At 52.0% G+C, this 19789-nt stretch overlaps 1 protein-coding gene across 3 annotated transcripts in view; it reads right to left on the reverse strand.

Moving 5' to 3' along the window:
• Agpat3 (1-acylglycerol-3-phosphate O-acyltransferase 3) overlaps positions 1 to 18344 on the reverse strand; it is a 79652-nt gene extending 61308 nt beyond the window's left edge. Inside the window, exons 1-2 of one of the 3 annotated variants that reach the window (XM_076917079.1) lie at positions 18178 to 18344; positions 17597 to 17684 (exon numbers count right to left, since the gene is read on the reverse strand). The gene's annotated coding sequence lies outside the window, so the exon portion shown is untranslated. Of the gene's footprint in view, positions 1 to 17596; positions 17685 to 17995; positions 18013 to 18177 lie in introns of those variants that run through there. The other 2 variants (XM_076917080.1, XM_034524464.2) reach the window with 2 other exon arrangements.
• Positions 18345 to 19789: the final 1445 nt, after the last annotated feature.

Consider the following 19789-nt stretch of genomic DNA (forward strand, 5'->3'; position numbering starts at 1 on the left):
GAAGTACAGAGCACCTTCGACAAGACCCCACAGAAAAGCCTCCCAGTGGGTTAGTGTGGAAGATTTTCTTTTCCAATCTCTCTGTTTCTGTCTGTGTCTGTGTCTGTCTCTGTCTCTATCTGTATCTGTGTGTGTGTGTTTGTATGTATGTGTGTGTATGTATGTGTTTGTATGTGTGTATGTATGTATGTATGTGTGTTTGTATGTGTGTATGTGTGTGTATGTGTGTATGTGTGTATGTATGTATGTATGTGTGTGTTTGTATGTGTGTATGTGTGTATATGTGTGTATGTATGTATGTATGTGTGTGTTTGTATGTGTGTATATGTGTGTGTTTGTATGTGTGTGTGTTTGTGTGTGTGTGTGTGTGTAAACATGTGCCATCCACCTCCTTTGACTCAGGATCTCTCACTAGCCTGGAGCTCACTGATTAAGTCACATGGGCTGGCCATCCTCCTCTCTGCTTCCCCACCCCTGCCAGTGCTGGGGTCCCAATTCCACATCTGTTTGCAAGGTTGAGTCATCCTGGCACCCCTCTTCTTTTAGTCTTCCAAGACACAGTCTCATGTAGCCCAGGCTGGCCTCAAACTTGCTATGTAGCCAAGGCTAGCCTTGACCTCATCATATTCCTGGTTCAGCCTTCCAAATCCTGGGATTGCAAGGTATGAGCCGACACACTGGGTTCTCCAGCTTCTTTAGAAAAACAAGAAAAACTTTTTAAAAATTCTGTAGAGAGTTCAAGCTATAGTAACAAACATCTGGGTGTGAGTATCTAGTTTAAATTTAGCATTTTGCCAAATGTTTTGCGTGTTCTTTCCTGAGCCCTGTAAGGGCATGGCTTGGCTCTCCTAGAAATACATTGTTCACAAGCACAGCACACTGCACACGTGGAGGACAAAACAGCTCGCCCCTCACACCATCCAGCCGCCAACCTACATCCAGCCCTCTCTGAATGTCACAGGAACAGTTCTAGGCCTGCTGTTTAAGCTTCTCTCTCAAGGCTCACTCCTGACACCTGGTTGTCTTCCCAGGTCCCTTCTGTCTGGAGCTGAGGTTGGCAGTTGTTCAGGGAAGCCAGTAAGAACCTCTGGCTCACGGATGGCAGAGTCTGCTTCGAGCCCTCCAGAGCCATGGGCAGTAAGGAGCAAGCAAGGCAGCTGTGCGGGCAACACTCATTCTCAGCACTTTTTTGGGGGGTGGGGAGGAAGGAAAGCTCTGTTTTGACTGTCAGCTCTGAATGATCTGTGGCAAAGAGAACTGAGAAGAAACAAATTACAAAGTATCCAGTTATTCCTGCGCTCAAGGGCGACCTATAGCTCTCTGCCCTCTGTGACCAGCACAAGACCTCCTAGCCTCGTACTGGGACCACCCAGTGCCACTGGGAAAATAGGCTGAACCAGGAAAAGGTCCCCAAGCAGTGAGCCAGGTAAGCTAGGTCCCGACAGGCTAGGAGCTCAAGGCCACAGCTTGCTGCAATTAGAAAGACTTGCTCCACTGAGCAGAAAGTGGGTTTTAGTGTCCTGATACAGAGTCCTGATACTCCTTATCAGCTTTTTCACTGACAAGCATTACCCAATGCCTAACAATCAGATCTCTCCAGGGCATGGGAAAGGGGGGTAGGTTTGCATTTGGAGAGCCAGGTCAGAAGAACCAAGGGAAAGGGCCAGGAGCCAGAGTTGGACATATGACTTGGCCCAGCTCTGTCGTTGGTTAAGGCTGCCAAACTCCTCTGAGTTGAAAACAGGAACAAGCCCATGCCTCTAGAATAGATCCTGCCAAGGGGTCTAGCTGCTAAAGTTACACAGGGCACCTGCTTTTCAGCAGGATAGGCACTAGGACCCTCTACCCAAGGCTCAGGCACAGGAAGCCTGGCTGGAGATCCCAGGGCTGTGGAAGAAAACATACAAACCTGGGTCTCTGAACTGAGACCACTTACTGAATGCCTCAGAGTGCCTAAGCCATGACCGCCCTTGAGAAGCCAGAGTCCAGCTCAGAGGTGTGCCTCACACACCACTGATGTCACAACCACACAGTCCAGGCTCAGTCCCTGCCTTTTCACCTACCTGTGCAATGACGCTCACATAAAGAAGGGATGCCCCAGCTCAGGGCCTCACATAGGAAGGAGATGCAGCACTGTCTCAGCTGCAGGCAGGCATGGACTGGACAAAGTGGGCAGGGTGACAGATGCCTGGCTTTCATTCTGATCTGAGTGCCAGTAACCCAGGCATCACTTGAGGACTTGGACGGTCAGCCACCATAGGGTACCAGGAACAGAGCCAGCAGGCAGAACTGAGCAGTGCCTCCTGTAACCCATCCAGATGTGCACACCACCAAATGTAACCTAGGGATCATGTTCAACTGCTGGCTCCTGTTGGTCATGGAGGGGGCACCTGTTGCCACAGTGAAGGGACACACTGCTGCCTCTTGAGTGGGCCTCACCAGACACCGACTCTTAGAGCTCAGAACTTCGTTCCCACATGGGTAGAGATGTAAAAAACCTGGCTTTCCAGGTGCTAGGGGTCCCAGAAATACTTACTGCCCAATACCCAGCAGGCAACAAGATGAAGTCTGCCCTAACCCCTTAGCCAGAGATGGTAACTACCCAATCCTCAGGCCCCTCCAGGTAGCTCGAGCTGAACCACTCTGTCCCCAGCATGGATATGTCCAAGAGCGGGGCATGGAGATGGTGCCACTCTAAAATCCTAGGTACAGCCTGTCAACTCCATCTCCATACGTATGAGGCACACACAGAAGAGCCTACTATAACAAGGCTCAGCAAATGTCTGTTGACACCATGCTAGTGGCCAGAGACAGCAGGCCACCCGGCTGTACATTCTTCTCTTTGGTAGATATAATTGAAGGAAGACAGAGCAACTGACAGAATCATTGCTGAGAAGCTTGTCCTGTGTGGATGTAATTATGTGTTTCCCAGCTTTGTTTCAGAAGGCAACAGATGTGTATGTGACCCGTCTCCAACATCCACTGAGCTGGGAAATTCTCCTCTTAGGCCAGTAGGTCCTCACCCAATGAGAAGGCCTGGATGCTGAGCTTGGCACTGGACTCATGCCTAAGGTCCTGCCTCACGGGCTCTCCCACACCATCCTGGGTCAGCCAGTGAGGAGAGGAGAGGACCAAGGACAGACGCACAGACAACCTCACCTGAGCCCTCGAGCAGAGAGCCACAGACTTCCAACTGTCATTGCTGTTCCCACGGGAAGGAGGGTACTACTCTCAGACTGGCTGAGCCAAGCATGACCCAGCAACAAAGAAAAGGAACGGCACTCCACAAGTGTGCTGGGGCAAACACCCAAGGAGGCAAAAAGCGGTGCTATGGTGGCAGAGGTAACATCCACACGCCAAGTTCCTACAGCGGGGTGAGCGTCATGCATAGGTGCCACATACCCTGTTGCTAGGGTGATAGAAACAGCCAGACTACCACTCTCTTTAGCTGCTTGTAGAGGGAGTAGGAGGAACAAGGCCAGAGTAGAAAGGTTCTGGGACCCTCCCGGAAAACCATGGCCAGTTTTGGACATCTACAGACTCAGTCCTGAGCTGCCATTGCCGCTGCCACTGTCCCTCCTCAGTCACTGGCCAAGATCGCTGCTTCCTAAGGTTGCCATGCTGGGTAGCCAAGCGAGGATCTACACAGCATGTAGTACATGAACATGGTGCCCGTGTGCATACGTATGCGCATACCATTCTGATACACATGGCGGGCCATGCATTGAGGCTACAGTCAGAAGGGAGGAGGTGTCCTGGGGCACACAACCCATGGATCCAGTTTCAAGTCTGGACCTGAGAGGAGGTCAGGATTCAGCACCTCGCACACGCACACACACGGTCAACCAGATCCCTGCCACCCATCCTCAGAATGCACAGCAACTGTGACGCTATCTACGGAGGTGTGTGACAGAGAGATACACAGAACCTTAGTGTGCCACCTTTTCAGAACTAGAAAATGAATGAAAATGAATACCCACGGCAGCACCCACGGCTGCTCCTTTACACACCCGTGGAATGAACAGAGACTGGTACGGTCGGCCTGGTCTGGGCAGACAGTATTTAGCTATAGCTTGTATGTGCTCATTGTGGTGTGTGTACAATTCTTCAGCTGCCAAAAACTCCACTGAAAAACAAACAAACAACTGACCTTGTAGTCTTGCTTGCTGACATCAAGCTTATGAAAATCAAGGTTTAAGAAAAGCAGAGGGAGGCACTGTACAGCCATGTCCCCTGCTAGCTAGGAGCCCTATTTAATGAGAAGCTAAAGAGGGAAGGCCTTCCTCACCTGATCTCCCTGGAATGTGTGTCCTCTCCTCCGCAGGCAGACGGGATGCAGTTCCCCCGAGACCACTGAGTCATTTGGTACACTTAAGTGTGCTGTTCCCTCGGTGTCTTGATACTGTCTAATTCCTTTGGGATCACACAGATTCCCCCACCACATTCATGGTTTCTTCACCCTCCCTGGCGATCCCATGTCCATTTCCACTGTAAGTCTACAGCAGCTGTGGCTCAGTGCCACCCCTGGCTCTAGTCAGGAGCACAGGGAGATTCATTCCCACAAATCGTGCAGGGGATTGCAGACATGCTCACTCAACATGTGTGTGCAGCATCCTGGAGAGACAGAGCAGTGGAAAAGCCCTTGCCTTTCAAGAGTGAAGGCCTGGGTTCAGACCCCAAGGACCTACATACAAAGACTAGATGAAGAATGATTGTCTTGAATCCTAGAGATGCTGGGGTGAGAGGTGGAGACAGGCAGATCTCTCAAAAGCCAGCTAGCCTGGCTTGTGACCTAAGAGTCACAGAAGAATAAGAAATCTTAGAATGAGCCAGGTATGATGGCACACAACTTTAATCCCAGTGCTAGGGAGGCAGAGGCAGGAGGATCTCTGTGAGTCTGAGGCTACCCTCAAACTACATAGTGAGTTTCAGGATAAACAGAGCTACTAAAGGGATCCAGAAAAAAAAAAGATGTAGAAGAAGAGGAGGAGGAGGAGGAAGAGGAGGAGGAGGAGGAAGAAGGAGGAAGGAAGGAAGGAAGGAGGAGGAGGAGGAGGAGGAGGAGGAGGAGGAGGAGGAGGAGGAGAAGGAGAAGGAGAAGGAGAAGGAGAAGGAGAAGGAGAAGGAGAAGAAGAAGAAGAAGAAGAAGAAGAAGAAGAAGAAGAAGAAGAAGAAGAAGAAGAAGAAGAAGAAGAAGAAGAAAGAAGAAGAATTATTTTAAAGAGGAAAAAAGAAATCTTAGGATGCTTAGAGCTGAATAAGGAAAACCCTATGTGTAAGATGGAACAGGGAAAGGAAAAAGACAGGAGAGCCAAGAGGGGAGAAAGCCAGAGGATCAAGACAATGCTAAAAGTTACACGTGAAGACTCAGTCAGTAAGCACCCGTCAGGAAAGCACAGGGACCTGAGCTTGGTTCCCAGAACCCCATGAAAATTTAAGTGTGGTGGCATGCACTTGAAACCCAGCACTATGAAGGTGGAGATGGGAGATCATGTCTTGAAGTCTTGGAGTGCTCCAGGTACGGTGAGAGGCCCTGCCTCAAAACACAGGTGGACGGCTCCTGAGGAATAACACTCAAGGTGAACAGATCTCTCTGTGTGTCTCTGTGTCTGTCTCTCCCAGGACATGTGTGCGCATGTGTACACACACACACACACACACACACATACACACACAGAAAGAGAGAGACAGAGAGAGACAGAGACAGAGAGAGAGACAGACAGAGAGAGAGAGAGAGTTAAGTTTCAACTTCAAGCTAGCAGGAAGATACGTGGAAAAACAAGGAGAGAAGAGAAGGGTGCACGCAGGCTGGGTGACTTAAAACAGACATGACGGTGACGGTCAGAGAAGCTCCTAGTCTCCTCGGTGAGGCAAGTCTGCCCTTGAGAGAGAGAAACCCAGATGAAGAGAGGATTGTACCCAGATGAAGCACAGGATTCTGTTGTTTTGTTCTTGAGACAGGGTTTCTCTGTGAAGCCCTAGCTGTCCTGAATCTCACTCTGTAGACCAGGCTGGCCTCAAACTCAGATTTATCCTCCCTCTGATTTATCACCTCTGCCTCCTGAGTGCTGGGATCCAAAGCATGTGCCACACCTGGCTGATGCACGGGATTATAAAGTAAGGAGACAGAGTGGCTCTGCACTGCAGACCTGGTAGCTTGCAATGGGCAGACACTGCCACAGGGACACGCTTTACGCCCCCACCCTCCTCCTCAGCACTGGCCCTAGTGCTCTTCTCCCCAAGCTCAGAACCTGGCACTTCCCTGTAAGTAGAGGACAAAGGGTCACTAGCCTAGGCTCCTGTAAGTACTGAAATGTAATAACCCAAGATAACATCATGGAGACTTCTGTCTTCTAAGTCCTGGCTCGCTCTTCCTCCCGGCACCCGTCTCTCTCTCCATCTTTGTCCTCTTCTCTCCCTTGCCCCCCTCCATGTGCTGGTGTCAATAAGCAAGGTACCCTGTTATCATGAACGGAAAAGGTCCCGACTCCCGGTGACAGCTATACAAGGAATCTGGAGCCGGCTCCTTCCTACAGAGGCCTTCACAGAAGACAGCAGCCACCTAGCACCACGCTGCTCACTGTGAGGAGAAATACCAAGTGATACCCCAACCTCTGGCCCACAGGAAAGGTGAGATGCCGTGGAGCCCAATGTATGGGGTGGCTGGTGCCACAGAAGGAGATAACGGAGGCTCAGGAAGACGATGCATTGCCCAACAGGGCTAGGGGATGGGGCAGAACACCCCTCACTGCAGATATGGAGCTAGGATGTTAAACACATCTTAAAAAAAAAAAAAAAAAAAAAAAAAAATCCAAGGGCTAAGAGGCTGGCTCAGCTGGTACAGTGTTTACCTAGTAAGTATAAGATCCTGAATTTGGTCCCCACCACCCATGTAAGACATCAGACTGTAGCTATAACCCGAAGTACTGGGAGGCAAGGAGGGGCGGAACCCTATGGCTTGATAGACAATCAGCCTAGCAAATCAGGGAGCTCCAGGTTTCAGGGAAAGTCTCTGCCTCCAAAACAAAAGACAGAGCGCAAAAGAGGAAGACATTTGACACCAGCCTCTGCTTCCACACACACGCACACCTACATGTGCACACGCATGAAAATGTACACGCACACACGTTTTAAAACCAGGCCCGGACTAAGTGCCCCCATAAGGAACATTTTCTCCAACCTCACACAAACTCTCTGTCTTACCTACTTTCCAATTACTGTGATTTAAAAAATCAAATCAAATCCCACGACAATGTACAGATAGAGAAGGGTTTATTTGGGGCTTGTGTTTCCAGAGGAGTAAGGGAGACGGGGGTCCCGTGCCCAGTTCGCCATGTGCAGAGAAGGCCTCCACCGATTCAGCAAGAAAGTCTCAGAAACAAGAGGAGAAAAGAAAACCTTTGAGACAGGGTCATGCTATATACCCCAAGCTGGCCCAGAGCTCACTGTCCTCCTGCCTCAGCCTTCTCGTGGCATATGATAGATAAGCAAGCACCATGGTCCACAGAGCCACCACCCCCACACCCACCCAGCTGGGCCCTTCTGTGAGCTCTTCATTTATTTCCATGTAGGAATTTGGAAAACATGATCTTCCACCCCACCCGAACCCTCATCCTGACTGCCTGGGACAGACCTGCTGAGTCACCCTGTGACCCTCCACCCTCTTCACCTCAGGGCCTCCTGAGGTGAAGGCGTCCAGCCTAGGGATGCGACTTAGAACTCGAGCTACATTACCCAACACAACCTTACATCAACATTTCCCAAGTCCAGGAAACCCTGGGGATTTGAACGTGTAAAGCAAACACTGAGCTGTACCCCAGCCAAACTGCCTCTGTGACACCTGTCTACACAGCCAGGGAACAGGCTCCTCTCCCCTCTGTCCCAGTCACAAGCTGGTTTCCCTCTGCCTATCCTGGCTGTGTCTAAGACACACAGTAACCTGTGCACACTGGTCACCTCCAGCACGCTGGCACACTTGCGACATCATGTATAGCCTCCGCCATAAATCAGTTTCCCAGGGAAGGCGGGCGATTCCCTAAGCTCCTGCTGCAAGCTGTATCCCTTAAAAAATGCCCGGCCCCACATGTTCAAAGTTCAGGGCTGGACATCACCTGCTCCTGAGGAGCAATGGCAAGCCACATGCTTCCTATCCCTCGTGGTCGAGCTCCTCTGTCCTCTCTGAGCCTCCACTCCCAGGGAGCCCAGGGAGGCCCGCTCCTCCTCCAGCAGAAGACGCTGACCATAAGTCAGGAGAGCAGTCAGACAGGTCTGGCCTTCTGTTATGTTTTCTGGGATCTGTCTTCGACACTGCTAACTCCTTCAACTCTCCTGGCATCCCTTATTCAAGTACAACATGTAAACAGGTGCGCAGCTCACAAACCGAGCACATGGTGCAGCCAACACTGGGGTCGTGAGCTAAGTCTGCTGGTCCACCTGAAGCTGCCTGAGCACCCTGCCTGTGAGACCACAATCCTGCCAGGGTGTGGGCTCTAAGTGGAATCAAGCAGCACACGTGTCTCTCACTCCCTTTTCCATAGTGTGTGTGTGTGTGTGTGTGTGTGTGTGTGTGTGTGTGTGTGTGTGTGTTATACATGTGCCACAGCATGGAGGTCAGGGGACAACGTTCTCTCATGGAGATCAGTTCTCTCCTTCTTCATGTGGGTTGTGAGCATTGAACTTGGGTCACTGGGCTTGGCTGCAGACTCCTTTCCCTGCTGAGCCCTCTCACTGGCCCCTCGCTCCTCTTCTTCACGGCTACGGCCTTGACGTGTCCACTGTGTGAACATGGAACTCCGTCTCATCCATTTATGGGCTGCCTGAAGCTGGGCCGTGGGGCATCCTGAACAGGGTTTTTAGTGCAGGAGTATCTATCTATCTATCTATCTATCTATCTATCTATCTATCCATCAATCTATCATCTATCTATCCATCAATCTATCATCTATCTATCTACCTCTTCTGTGTTACATACCCTGGTGTCCCCTTTAAAGCCATTATGCCGTTATTAAACCAAATGAGGTCCTTAACACAGGGCACCTTTGCCACTGCAACAATGGAGCCTTCTACAGGAGGACAGACACTTTGGGGCAGGGTTTCGGAGGGCTCAGGCCCTGTGTCCTCGGCAGTGTCATGGAGGTAGGGACCACATGAAGGAAAGCTGCTCGTCAATTCCTGGCAGCAGGAAGCAAAGAAAGAGGGGCGAGAGAGGAGCCAGGGGAGATGCAATTCTAAGAGCATATCTCCAGGGACCTATGTCCCCTAAGCAGGCAGCACTCCCTACCTGCCCCCCACCCCCAACAACACATCTAAGCGCTGACCCTCTGATTACTCAGGATCAATTTGTCTTTGGAAATCATAGACAAAAATTACAGACACGCCCAGAGCTGAGCGATTCTAATGGTGTTGGTGATTATCAATTCCATCGAGCTGACAGTCAGAATTAACTGTCACAACTCTGATACCATGACAGCAATCTGACCACCGAAAGGGTCTCTCGGTGGCTAACGAGGAGGTAGATCTTACAGGGCAGGTACACTGATCTGGAGCAGGACAGTGTGATTTCAGCACAGTATCCACGACCGTGTCCAACTCCAGACCAAGCTACTCTTCCATTTTCAGTGGCAGCAGGGATTTACAGAGTACTAGAGCACTCTATAAACAGTTTTTAAACACTTCAGCTTGTGTCTCCTAAAGGGAACACAGTAGATACACATCTGAGCCAACACTGCCTCCCCAGTTTCTGTAGGTCCCCAGGGGCCTGGGCCAGGCACAGTGGCTGTCCCACGGCACACCTGGCACTCACCGCAGGTAGCCTTGGATAACTTAGCCATCCTGGTGAGGTACACCAGCATTGGCCCCTGCTTTCATTTCTGCATCCCACAGGGACAGGCCTTTCCTTCTGATGCCCTCGATGTCACTTCCGTTTCTCTGCACGTTCACTCTAGCCGCCTCTGTTCTGAGCAGCAATGGGAAGGTTGAAAATGAAGCAGCCATGTTTGGATCCACAGCACAAAGGGGAAATTAGGATTGCTTCCCAAACTCAGGCACTAGGCAAGGATGCCCATTACTGGCCATCAGCACCATCCCAAGGCCCCGAGCCAGGCAGATGTCATGGATGCATGCAGAAGATTCCAAATCAACAAGCAAACGACGAGGGATGGCTAGGTAACCAGCCATGACACCAATACCTAACAGTCACCTGCATACAGTGTAACACCAGCAAGGGGCCAGTAATGTAAAGAGTATGTTTTTAAAACGCTGTTTTCCAAAACAACAAAGATAATAAGGGCACCTGGGAATAAGGGCGCGTGGCATGGACCATTACAGCACTCACCTGAAGGATGCTCTACAGAGACCAAGGACGGAGAGTTGAAAGTGGACTTAAAACCACCACAGGAACATGTGGCTACGCACTGTGCAGCTCTCAAAAGACACAGCCCAGAAAGGAAAGATGATGTTTGATTAAAGTTAAAATGTCTGCTCCTTAAAATAAAATGAAGTAAAAAGATGAACTCAAGCGGGAAAGGGATCAGTGGGCAAGGACAATGAATGATAGGCATCCCGAGGACCAGAGAAAGAACGCTATAGAAAACCAGGCAGGAGTCAAATGTAAGCAAAGGTCACACCAGCAGACAGCAGAGGATGAGCAGAAACATCACGGGGGGGGGGGGGGGGGAAGAAGCCCAGCCAGCCAAGGAGCACACATGGGGAGCACATGGGGAACACAAAGACTGGACACACAGTGGGAGAAACAGGGGGAGCACACAGTGGGAGCACACAGTAGGAGCACACCAAGGAACACACAGTGGGAACACACAGTGGTAGTACACAGGGGGAGCACACAGTAGGAGTACACAGGGGAGCACAGAGGAGGAGCACACAGTGGGAGTACTCAGGGGGAGCACACAGTGGGAGCACACAGTAGGAGCACACCAGGGAACACACAGTGGTAGTACACAGGGGGAGCACACAGTAGGAGCACACAGGGGAGCACAGAGGAGGAGCACACAGTGGGAGTACACAGGGGAGCACACAGGGAGAGTACACAGGGGGAACACAAGGGAGAACACACAGGGGAAACACATGAGGGGAGCATACAGAGGAAAGACATTGGGAGGGGCACAGGGGAAGCACACACACACACTGGGTAAGGAGGAGAAACAGAAGTAGAGGGGAAACACACAGTAGTTACACATGGGGGCCTCTGATGCAGGGATCCGAGCACAGCATTCCACAACATTCTATTTGCAAAGGGCAATAGGCACCATGTGCCCTCGAGCTCACTAACTCATCTGAGGCACTGACACTGGGCTCTGAACAGCTATGCACAGATGCACAGGACATGTGTATTGAGCTAGCTTAAGAGAAAGGGTCTTAGCTGAGGGCCCGTGTCCGAACATGTGGTCCTGTGAAAAAGCATCCTCTGAGCCCACCCCATCCTTACATAGACCGCAGACAGGGGAATCTCTGTTTCTCACCTGATGCTCCTGCTCTGCCCCGTCCTCTGTCCTCGAACCCTCAGAGGGAGCCTACCCTGCGCTCAGAGGACACGGAGGACAGCAGGGACACTCCTTCAGCTTCTGTCTACACAGTCATTTGCTGCTTCCCTTGTGTGCATGCATTCTAGAAGGACACCTTGGTCCATTTCACAGACTCAGTTACCTTATCTCCAGGAATGAAGATGGGAAGAGGGCGGCTCACTGGTGGGCCTGAGGATGGATATCTGCTGATCAGGCACAGCCCACGCTAAAATAGAAACTTACACCAAGTCCAGATTTCAGGATTTTTCTTGGAAGAATAAAACTAGTAACCTGCGTCCTGTGACGCCCTGGCTACATTGGCTGAGGTCAATAACTGGAGATCAGGTGAGCCAGGCTGTGTTCGGCACAACCCGCCCCTCTCACACCTCACACCCACACCTCACTTCCTCCCCTTGCTGCCTGACCCTTGCTGGAATCTGCCCTTAAAGGCTTCACCCATAACTTTGCTCAATTTAAAAAAAAAAAAAAAAAAAAAAAAACACTCTACAGCTAAGAGTTTGGCTAGACTACCTGCCGTATAGTCAGGGCTCCAGGAACACAAGCACCTAGAACCTGGGTGGTGGTCCCCAACCACTGATGGAGAGAGCTTCGCAGAGGGTGTCTGTCAGCCCTGACTCTCAGCCTCTATAGTGTGCCTGCTCCTGGTTCCATGTCAGTGCAGACCTGCCAGGTCTTTCTCTGCATGGGCACTTTGTCTTTAGATGCCAGCTTCTGCCCACTTACTACAAAAGACCAGGCAGAGCCGCAGCGGCCTGTGAGACACAGCACTGCTCCTAAAACCCAAAGCTACCTGCATCACAGGCTAACAGTGGGGACGGTTTCTGCCACGCCCTTTTTTCCTTTCCCTTATTGAGTTTCAAAAATTACCAGCACTCAGGAGGCAGAGGCAGGTGGATCTCTGGGATTTTGAAGCCAGCCTGGTCTACAGAATGAGCTCCATGTAAAGAGACCCTATTAAAATAAAGTTATTAAACTTGAAGCTGGAGAGATGGCTCAGCAGTTAACTGACCTGGCTGCTCTTCTAGAGAGCCTAAGTTCTGTTCCCAGGATCCACATGGCAGCTCACAACTGTCCTTATTCCGATTCCCGTGAGTCCTCTGCCCCATTCTGACGTCCATGAGCATCAGGCTTTCACATGGTGCCCAGACATGTGTGTGGGCAAACACTCAAAACACGTTAGGTTACTAAAACATTGGCACTGGGGATGTGGCTTGCAGATGTAGCTGGCAGAATGCTTGCCTAGCATGCACAAGCCAATGGGACATGTGGCCCTCCTGTGTCAGCATTTCCCCCCAAGAAACGTTCAAGTTAGAGAGACAAAGTTACTGAGCTGTAGGTTTCATTTCTGAAGTGGCCGGAGCTTTGCCACTCAGGCGTCTGTCATTTGTGGTAATGGGTGTGGCAACATGATGGGGAGCTCCCAGGTGAGGGAGGAGCCCAGTGCACTCAGCAGGCAGCCTGTGGGACACCGCCTGTGAACCTCCTAGCTTGAGGCTCTCTGCATGGGCCTGGCTGATCCTTCCTCTGCTGAGATTCTTCCTCATCTGGCCTGCCTCCTTCCAGCCCAGCCTCCCTTCCCAGACCTGCCTGGGGCTCACCCCAATGCTGCCACACACAGCATCTGCCCCAGGGACCTCCTGTACTGTAGGCTTCATCGAGGCACCCGGTTCCCACGTAGCTGTAGCTGATGCGGTCTTCGTTTAATGATCTGCGAGGCTAATGACCTACTAAGGCCGCTCAGCAGTTAAGAGTGCTTGCTGTCCTTCCCAAGGACCCAGTCTGCCTCTGGCAAAAACCTCAGCAATCTCACCACACTTCTGAGGGACTCCAACAGCTTCTTTCTGTGTCTCTCTCTAATAAAAGGCAAACCAGTTCACTCAATCAATCCGTCCAATTACGCCGGGACAATGACCGAGATCAGAAATCAATCGATCGGAAGCCTGCTTGGATTGTGTATGTGTGTGTGTGTGTGTGTGTGTGTGTGTGTGTGTGTGTACACCCACACAGAGTCAACACACAGCCTTTCACACCTAGGAAGAAGAAAGACCCAGTGAGCACACACCCCCACCCTACCCCTGCCCCAGTCCAGCGCCACGACTTCAACCTCATCTGGGGACTTTGAGTCCTCCACAGCAAGAGTAGCCTTTACACGTGACGCCAATCTAAAGACGAACATGTATGTAGAGTAGCCTTTACAAGTGACGCCAATCTAAAGACGAACATGTATGTAGAGTAGCCTTTACACGTGACGCCAATCTAAAGACGAACATGTATGTAGAGTAGCCTTTACACGTGACGCCAATCTAAAGACGAACATGTATGTAGAGTAGCCTTTACACGTGACGCCAATCTAAAGATGAACATGTATGTAGAGTAGCCTTTACACGTGACGCCAATCTAAAGACAAACATGTATGTAGAGCTAATCCCTTGATTAGCTTTAGAAATGTGAATTTCTCACGTATTGTATGTTCTGAGCATCAAGCAGTCTGGAGAACAAAACCATAGCTGGAGATTCAGTGGTATCTAAAATCTAGACCTGCCAAGCCAAGCCGCCTGCCCAGGGCTGACCATCCCAATCTCCACATGTGTGTCACCGAGAGGCACCCCTTTCCTTGGTGTCCCTTGGAGAATTAAGTGAGGTGTATATGAAACGGGCACAGTGGCGGCATTCTCTATGGCAGTGAGATAAGCAGAGCAGAGACAGGGGCTGGGGGATATCCTGCAGCGTGAGGACCACAGATCCCAGGCACCCACGTCAGGAACCCAGTGCAGCTGCTCACACCTGTAATCCCAGCGCTGGGAGGGAAACATAGGAGAGTACGTGGTGACTGCTAGCCAGCCAGCCAGCCAGATCAGCGAGCTTCAGGTTCAGTGAGAGACCCTGTCTGAGAAAATAAGGTGGGGGAAGCTGGAGAGGCCGCTTAGCAGTTAAGAGTGCTCGGAGCCCTTACAGGGGACCCAAACCCAGTGCCCAGCAGCAACGGGTGACTCAAACACCTGTGACTCCAGCTCCAAAGGAGAGAGGTCTGGCAACCTCTTCTGGCTTGCGTGGGTACCTGAACAACGTGGGGTGCACACGCTGTCAGTGAAGAAAGAAATCTTTTAAAAACAGGAGGGGGCTGGAGAGATGGTTAAGTGGTTAAGAATAGGCACTGGCTGCTCTTCTAGAAGTCCCAAGTTCGATTCCCAGCACCCACATGGTAGCTCAATAATCTGTTACTCTGGTCTCAGGAGATCTAGCGCCCTCTTCTGGCTTCCTCCGACACCAGGACAAGTGTGTAGTGTCATAACATACATGCAGGCAAAACACTCACACGCCTAAAATAAAAACAAATCTTTCTTTAAAAAAATAAATAAATAAAAATAAGAAGAAGAATAAAGCGGAGAGCGACTGAGGAAGACAGCCAGTGTTGACCTCTGACCTCTGAACACATGGCCCCACCCACACGCATGTCCACACAGGTATACACAGACACCAAATAAATAAACTTGTTTTTAAAGCAGGGACGAATGTAATATCAGCGTATACGGTTGAATGCTCCAGTCAGCAAATTGTTAGAGGAAGAACACCCTTAGCCAGCCAGCAGTGACAGGGAGACAGAGTGCCCGAGCCCGAGCTCCAGGCTGGGAGAGCCCGTGCCCTGCAGCAGCTCTCTACCACACTAGTCTATACCCACTGCTACTGTCGTTTATTATGGAGCTCACCCCCACTTCCCAAAAGGAATGGAGACACTGCCCATCAATGATGCATGGCTCCTGGGTCACAGAGGGACAGGGCTTTGGGCTGCTGGCACCCTGTTCCAATTGAGAACACCTAGCTTCGGCTTATCATCCTAAGTGATGTGAAGCACTCCAGGCAGGAGGGAGGCTTCTGCCTGTCACATCCTGAAAGACACGAGTGTGATACCCTCCACTCACACCTACTGACATCTAAGATACATCCTGCCTGTGTCTCTTCCATCCATGTGTAAGAGAGAGGTGGCCACTGGGCAAGGTACCCAACTAGTAAGGTAGCCAGTCACAGGTACAGCAAGACCCATGGATCCCAATCAGCCTGCATCTCCATCCCTACAACTAAGCACAGATATGCCCAGGTGACGAGTGTACACTGCTGGACTTTGGCTGACAAACAAGATCGGAACATGTTGGACTCTAAACAAAGCAGCAGCAAGACTGTCCAAAGAGGAATCACTATTGCAATCGCCTGAAACAAAGCATCGTGAGGTTAATACGCTCAAATTAACCCTGCAGTCACTACAAGGTCGTTCTAGGAATGAGCCACTGTCCAGTTACTCGCTTTACAAATTGGGGGAAAAAAATCATTTACAGCCCCAGTGTTCTTCAGTTAGCGGATGAAGATAACCCCCACAAAGTCCCTGAGCAAATGTTTGACAGAACTCAGCACAGCCCTAGAGCCGCAGAAACTTCTCAATGAGAAGACTAAGCAGCTACGGAGCTCATGTCAGACAAGTCAGCAAGATGTCTCTGGCCGACTGTGGCCAGTCATGCCCAGAGACAAGCTGTTCAAACCTCGCCACCCACAGCATGAGATGGGAAAAAAAGTCACAGAGGTATGCATAATGTCGGAATGGGGTTCAGAGTCTGTCTGCGTGCGAGAGAAGAGACAGTGGTGTGGGCTAAGCCCAAGGAGTGTAGGGAAAGCGGCCATTGCTCCGGCAAGAGAGAGAGCAGGGGATGCCAAGGGTCCAGCCCTGGATCTGAAAGGCAGTGACACTGCAAAGCCACAAGTCAGAAAAGGGAACAGGCATACAGTTGGTACCCGCTCCATCTTCTGAGAGGTATGTGGAACTGGACCAGTTAACCAGCGCTAATTTGTCAGGAGTGAGCTTGGATTAACGATGCCATTCTGGCCCCTGAAACAACAATAAACTTCCATATTTGCTCTTCCCCGACTATGAAGAGATCTTACTATGCCCTACCTGCCTCCAAGTGGGCCAGAGACAAAGTACACAGACTTTTACCACCCTGATGGGGCTTGAGACAATCGGAGTCCCTTTGCTCTTCATTTAAATTCTGGCTGAGGGGATTTGTGACATAATCCAAGACAAGTGGCTAGCCCTGTTCCTCAGACCACAGTGTGGTTCAGTTTGTCAGCACAGGGTCACAGCTTATAAGCTCCAGAAAAGAAGTAAACAACTCAGCTACTGTGGTAGAGGCTCTTTTTGTAACTTCTGAAGTAGATCAGTTACTTTCTGTTCAGTTTCCCCAGTCCCCTAGAGCACACAGACACTCTCCTTCCCAGGTGCTGGGCCTGTATCTGGGAGCAGCCTAGGGTAAGCCAGAGACCTCTCTTCATCTCCAGCATCCCTGCCACCATCTTTCCCTAGGAGACACTGTATTTAAACCATTTCCCACCAATTCCGCAGGCAACTTCTAAAACCTAGACCGTCTGCCCTGGTGCTGTACAGATAAGCCCAGGTGGGGCCACACACGAGCAGGTCCGGACTGAGCTAGGTCAGCCATCCAGATGACATCCACCTGCTGAGCATAGCCACACTGAGGAGCACAGGACACCAAGACTAAGGAGAGGCTGGCAATGTGAACATGTAACTGCCTTTGGAAACAATGTAATTACAGAGTACAGAGCGTGATACTAGGAATCAATCTTACAGGCTAACTCCTAAACTGGGAAGGAACCCTGCTTATCTAATAAGGGGACAGTAAAGAAGTGATCAAAGGAGACCAAGTGCACCTCAAAGCAGAAAAGACTACTCCCACACAGTTCCAACAGCCACAAACCTAGCACCCCCAACCGGCACCCTATGTCCAATCCCAGAATCAGAGATCTTGGCTCTGGACGAGTCATTCCAATCTGTCTCAAATCCAAGTAGCCTTCTCGTTACCCAGGAAGAAGAACCCAGTCTCTTAAGTATTCTCTTAGAGAAGACTTTCCACAGTGTTTTTAAAAGTTAGGTCTGAAAGGCCATTTCTAAAATCATTTCCCTGTGCCCCTAAACTCGCAGAGTTAAAAAGAAAACCTGCACATATTTTCCACCTAGCTTAAAGTGCTCACAATCCTCCTGTCGTAGATACCTGGGGTCAACTGCTCCAGGGCTCCTGGTGGCCCACCGTGGACAGGTGTTTTCCTCCAGAGGCTCTGGTTACTGAATGACCCCAGCGCCTGAGTGAAACGTGGAAATTCACAGTCGGCCTTTGGTCTCAACGCCAAAGTCAAAAAAAAAAAACCTAGCCCGCACCAGGGCGTCCCACCTGCAGCCCTCCCTCCGCGTTGAGCAAGCAAAAAAAAAAAAAAAAAGTGAAACTAGCCCACAGGACCCCGAAATCAGGCATGGAGGCTCCCCTAGTGCGAGGAGCCAGGAGCCGAGCAAGGATTCTCCCCCGGAGAAGGGCCCGAGGCCGCCCGAGGCCCTCTCGCCGGGCCCCGCATCCCCATCTCTCCCCGATCGCCCCCATCCCTAGGCCGCCGCGCACCCCGCACCGCACCGGCGGCCCGGGCAGGCCGCACAGGGGCCGGGCGGGACCCGGAGCCTCCGGGCGCCGCGCTCTCCAGGCCGCGCGCCCCGCGGAGCGCAGCCGGCCACTGCGGCGGGGGCCCGGCGACCGCGGGCGGAGGGACGACCTCGGGCGGCTGGGCCGGGCTCGGCGCCGCTCACCTGCACTCCACCTGCTGGTCGCGGTTCTCCGGCGTCGGCGCGCGCGGCCTGGGCCCGGCCCGGCCCTGCGTCGGGGCCTCAGCGAGTGCGGCGCCCGCCGCCCCGGGCCCCCATCGCCGCCCTCCGCCTCGGCGCCGCCGCCACTTCCTGTGCGCGGCGATCCCACAGTTCCGCCGGCGCGGGACGCCGGGCGCGGGGACGCGGGGACACGCGCGGACCGACGCGCGGGGGAGGAGTCGCGGCCCGCGGCGCAGCGGCGGGCGCCTGGGCCAACGGACAGCGGGCGGGGGAGGGGACGCGAGGGGCGCCCCGCGGGAGCAGTCTCCAACCTCCCGGGCCAGCGGGGTGTTCCTTAGACCCAGCCCGACCCCCACTTCAGCCGCCTGCGGTCCTCCCGGGAGTCCCACCGGGGTGATCCTGGGCCCAGCTTGAATCCCCCTGGAGTCCTTCTGGGGTACTGCGGTGTTCCTGGATCCCCTTGTCCCCCTGAAGTTCTTCAGGGTGTTCTTGGGCCGTACCTGGACCCCCGATGGTTCCCTGGAGTCGTTCTGGGGTGCTTCCCCCAAGAACTGGGGTATTCCTAGGCCTAGCCTGGATTTGCTTCCCTTCAGCCCCCTGGAATCATTCTGAGCCGCAGCCTAGACCCCCTCCCAGCCCCGGAGGTCCCCTTGAGACAAGGGTTGTTTTGATGGATCAGCTTAGACTCCCCTTCCTCCTGAGTCTTCCTGGGGGCGCCTGAAAATTTGGGGGTCTCCCGCCAACTTATTAGGCCCCATTCCCCTTATCCTCCTGGACCCCACACCCGACACACACCAATCCCTGCCCCCCACGTAAGGATCCCATCCTGGGATCCTGGAGGACTGTCCCCAGTGTCTGGTGAAGCACCGGGATCGCTTTTCACTCCCACGTGCTGTACCCTCTGATTTATTTATAGTTGGCAACTGGCTAGCAACATTGTATCCACATCCGACCCAGGAGGAAACCTCAATTAACCTAGTCCAGGGTCTTCCCCTAGGGTCAGCCTTGAGTTCCCTCTTTCCTAAGCAGCCTGTTCCGGCCATAGTGAGTCACCCGGACCTGAAGACCAACAGCCACCTGAGCCTCCCTCCCTCACCAGACAGGGGCTGATCCTAAAACAGGCCAGGAAGGACTGCGCAGGCTCAGGTGCTGCATCAGGACCGAGCCATCCGCACACCACTTGAAACCTGTGTGGCCTCATGCCTGCTCAGACCTTGGGATCCAAGCCCTACTTTCCGCTTTCACTTGAAAACGACTTAGGCCGTATACCACAGGGCAGGCTACTTACCTCTAAAAGCGCCTGTTCTGGGGCAGGATCAGACAGGAAAGCATGTGCCTTCCCATAATGTCAGAATTTTACTGAGTAATAAATCCCCAAGTCTCTTCAACTACATAAGCTGCCGTGACCACTGGCAAACAGGTTCTTTCACTCCAACCCGATTTTAATTACTTTTAATAACTCGTCAAGCCACCAGACACCTCTAACAGGTTACAGGCTGGCTACAGAAGAGTTGAAGAGGCTGCATGACTCAGCCAGGCAGTCTGGAAGGCAGAGGCTGAGCTGACTGAAGAGAGAAATGGGGAAAGTTTAAGC

The sequence above is a fragment of the Arvicanthis niloticus genome, chromosome 20 (assembly GCF_011762505.2).
Source record: "Arvicanthis niloticus isolate mArvNil1 chromosome 20, mArvNil1.pat.X, whole genome shotgun sequence".
In the NCBI taxonomy this organism is placed as follows: Eukaryota; Metazoa; Chordata; class Mammalia; order Rodentia; family Muridae; genus Arvicanthis; species Arvicanthis niloticus.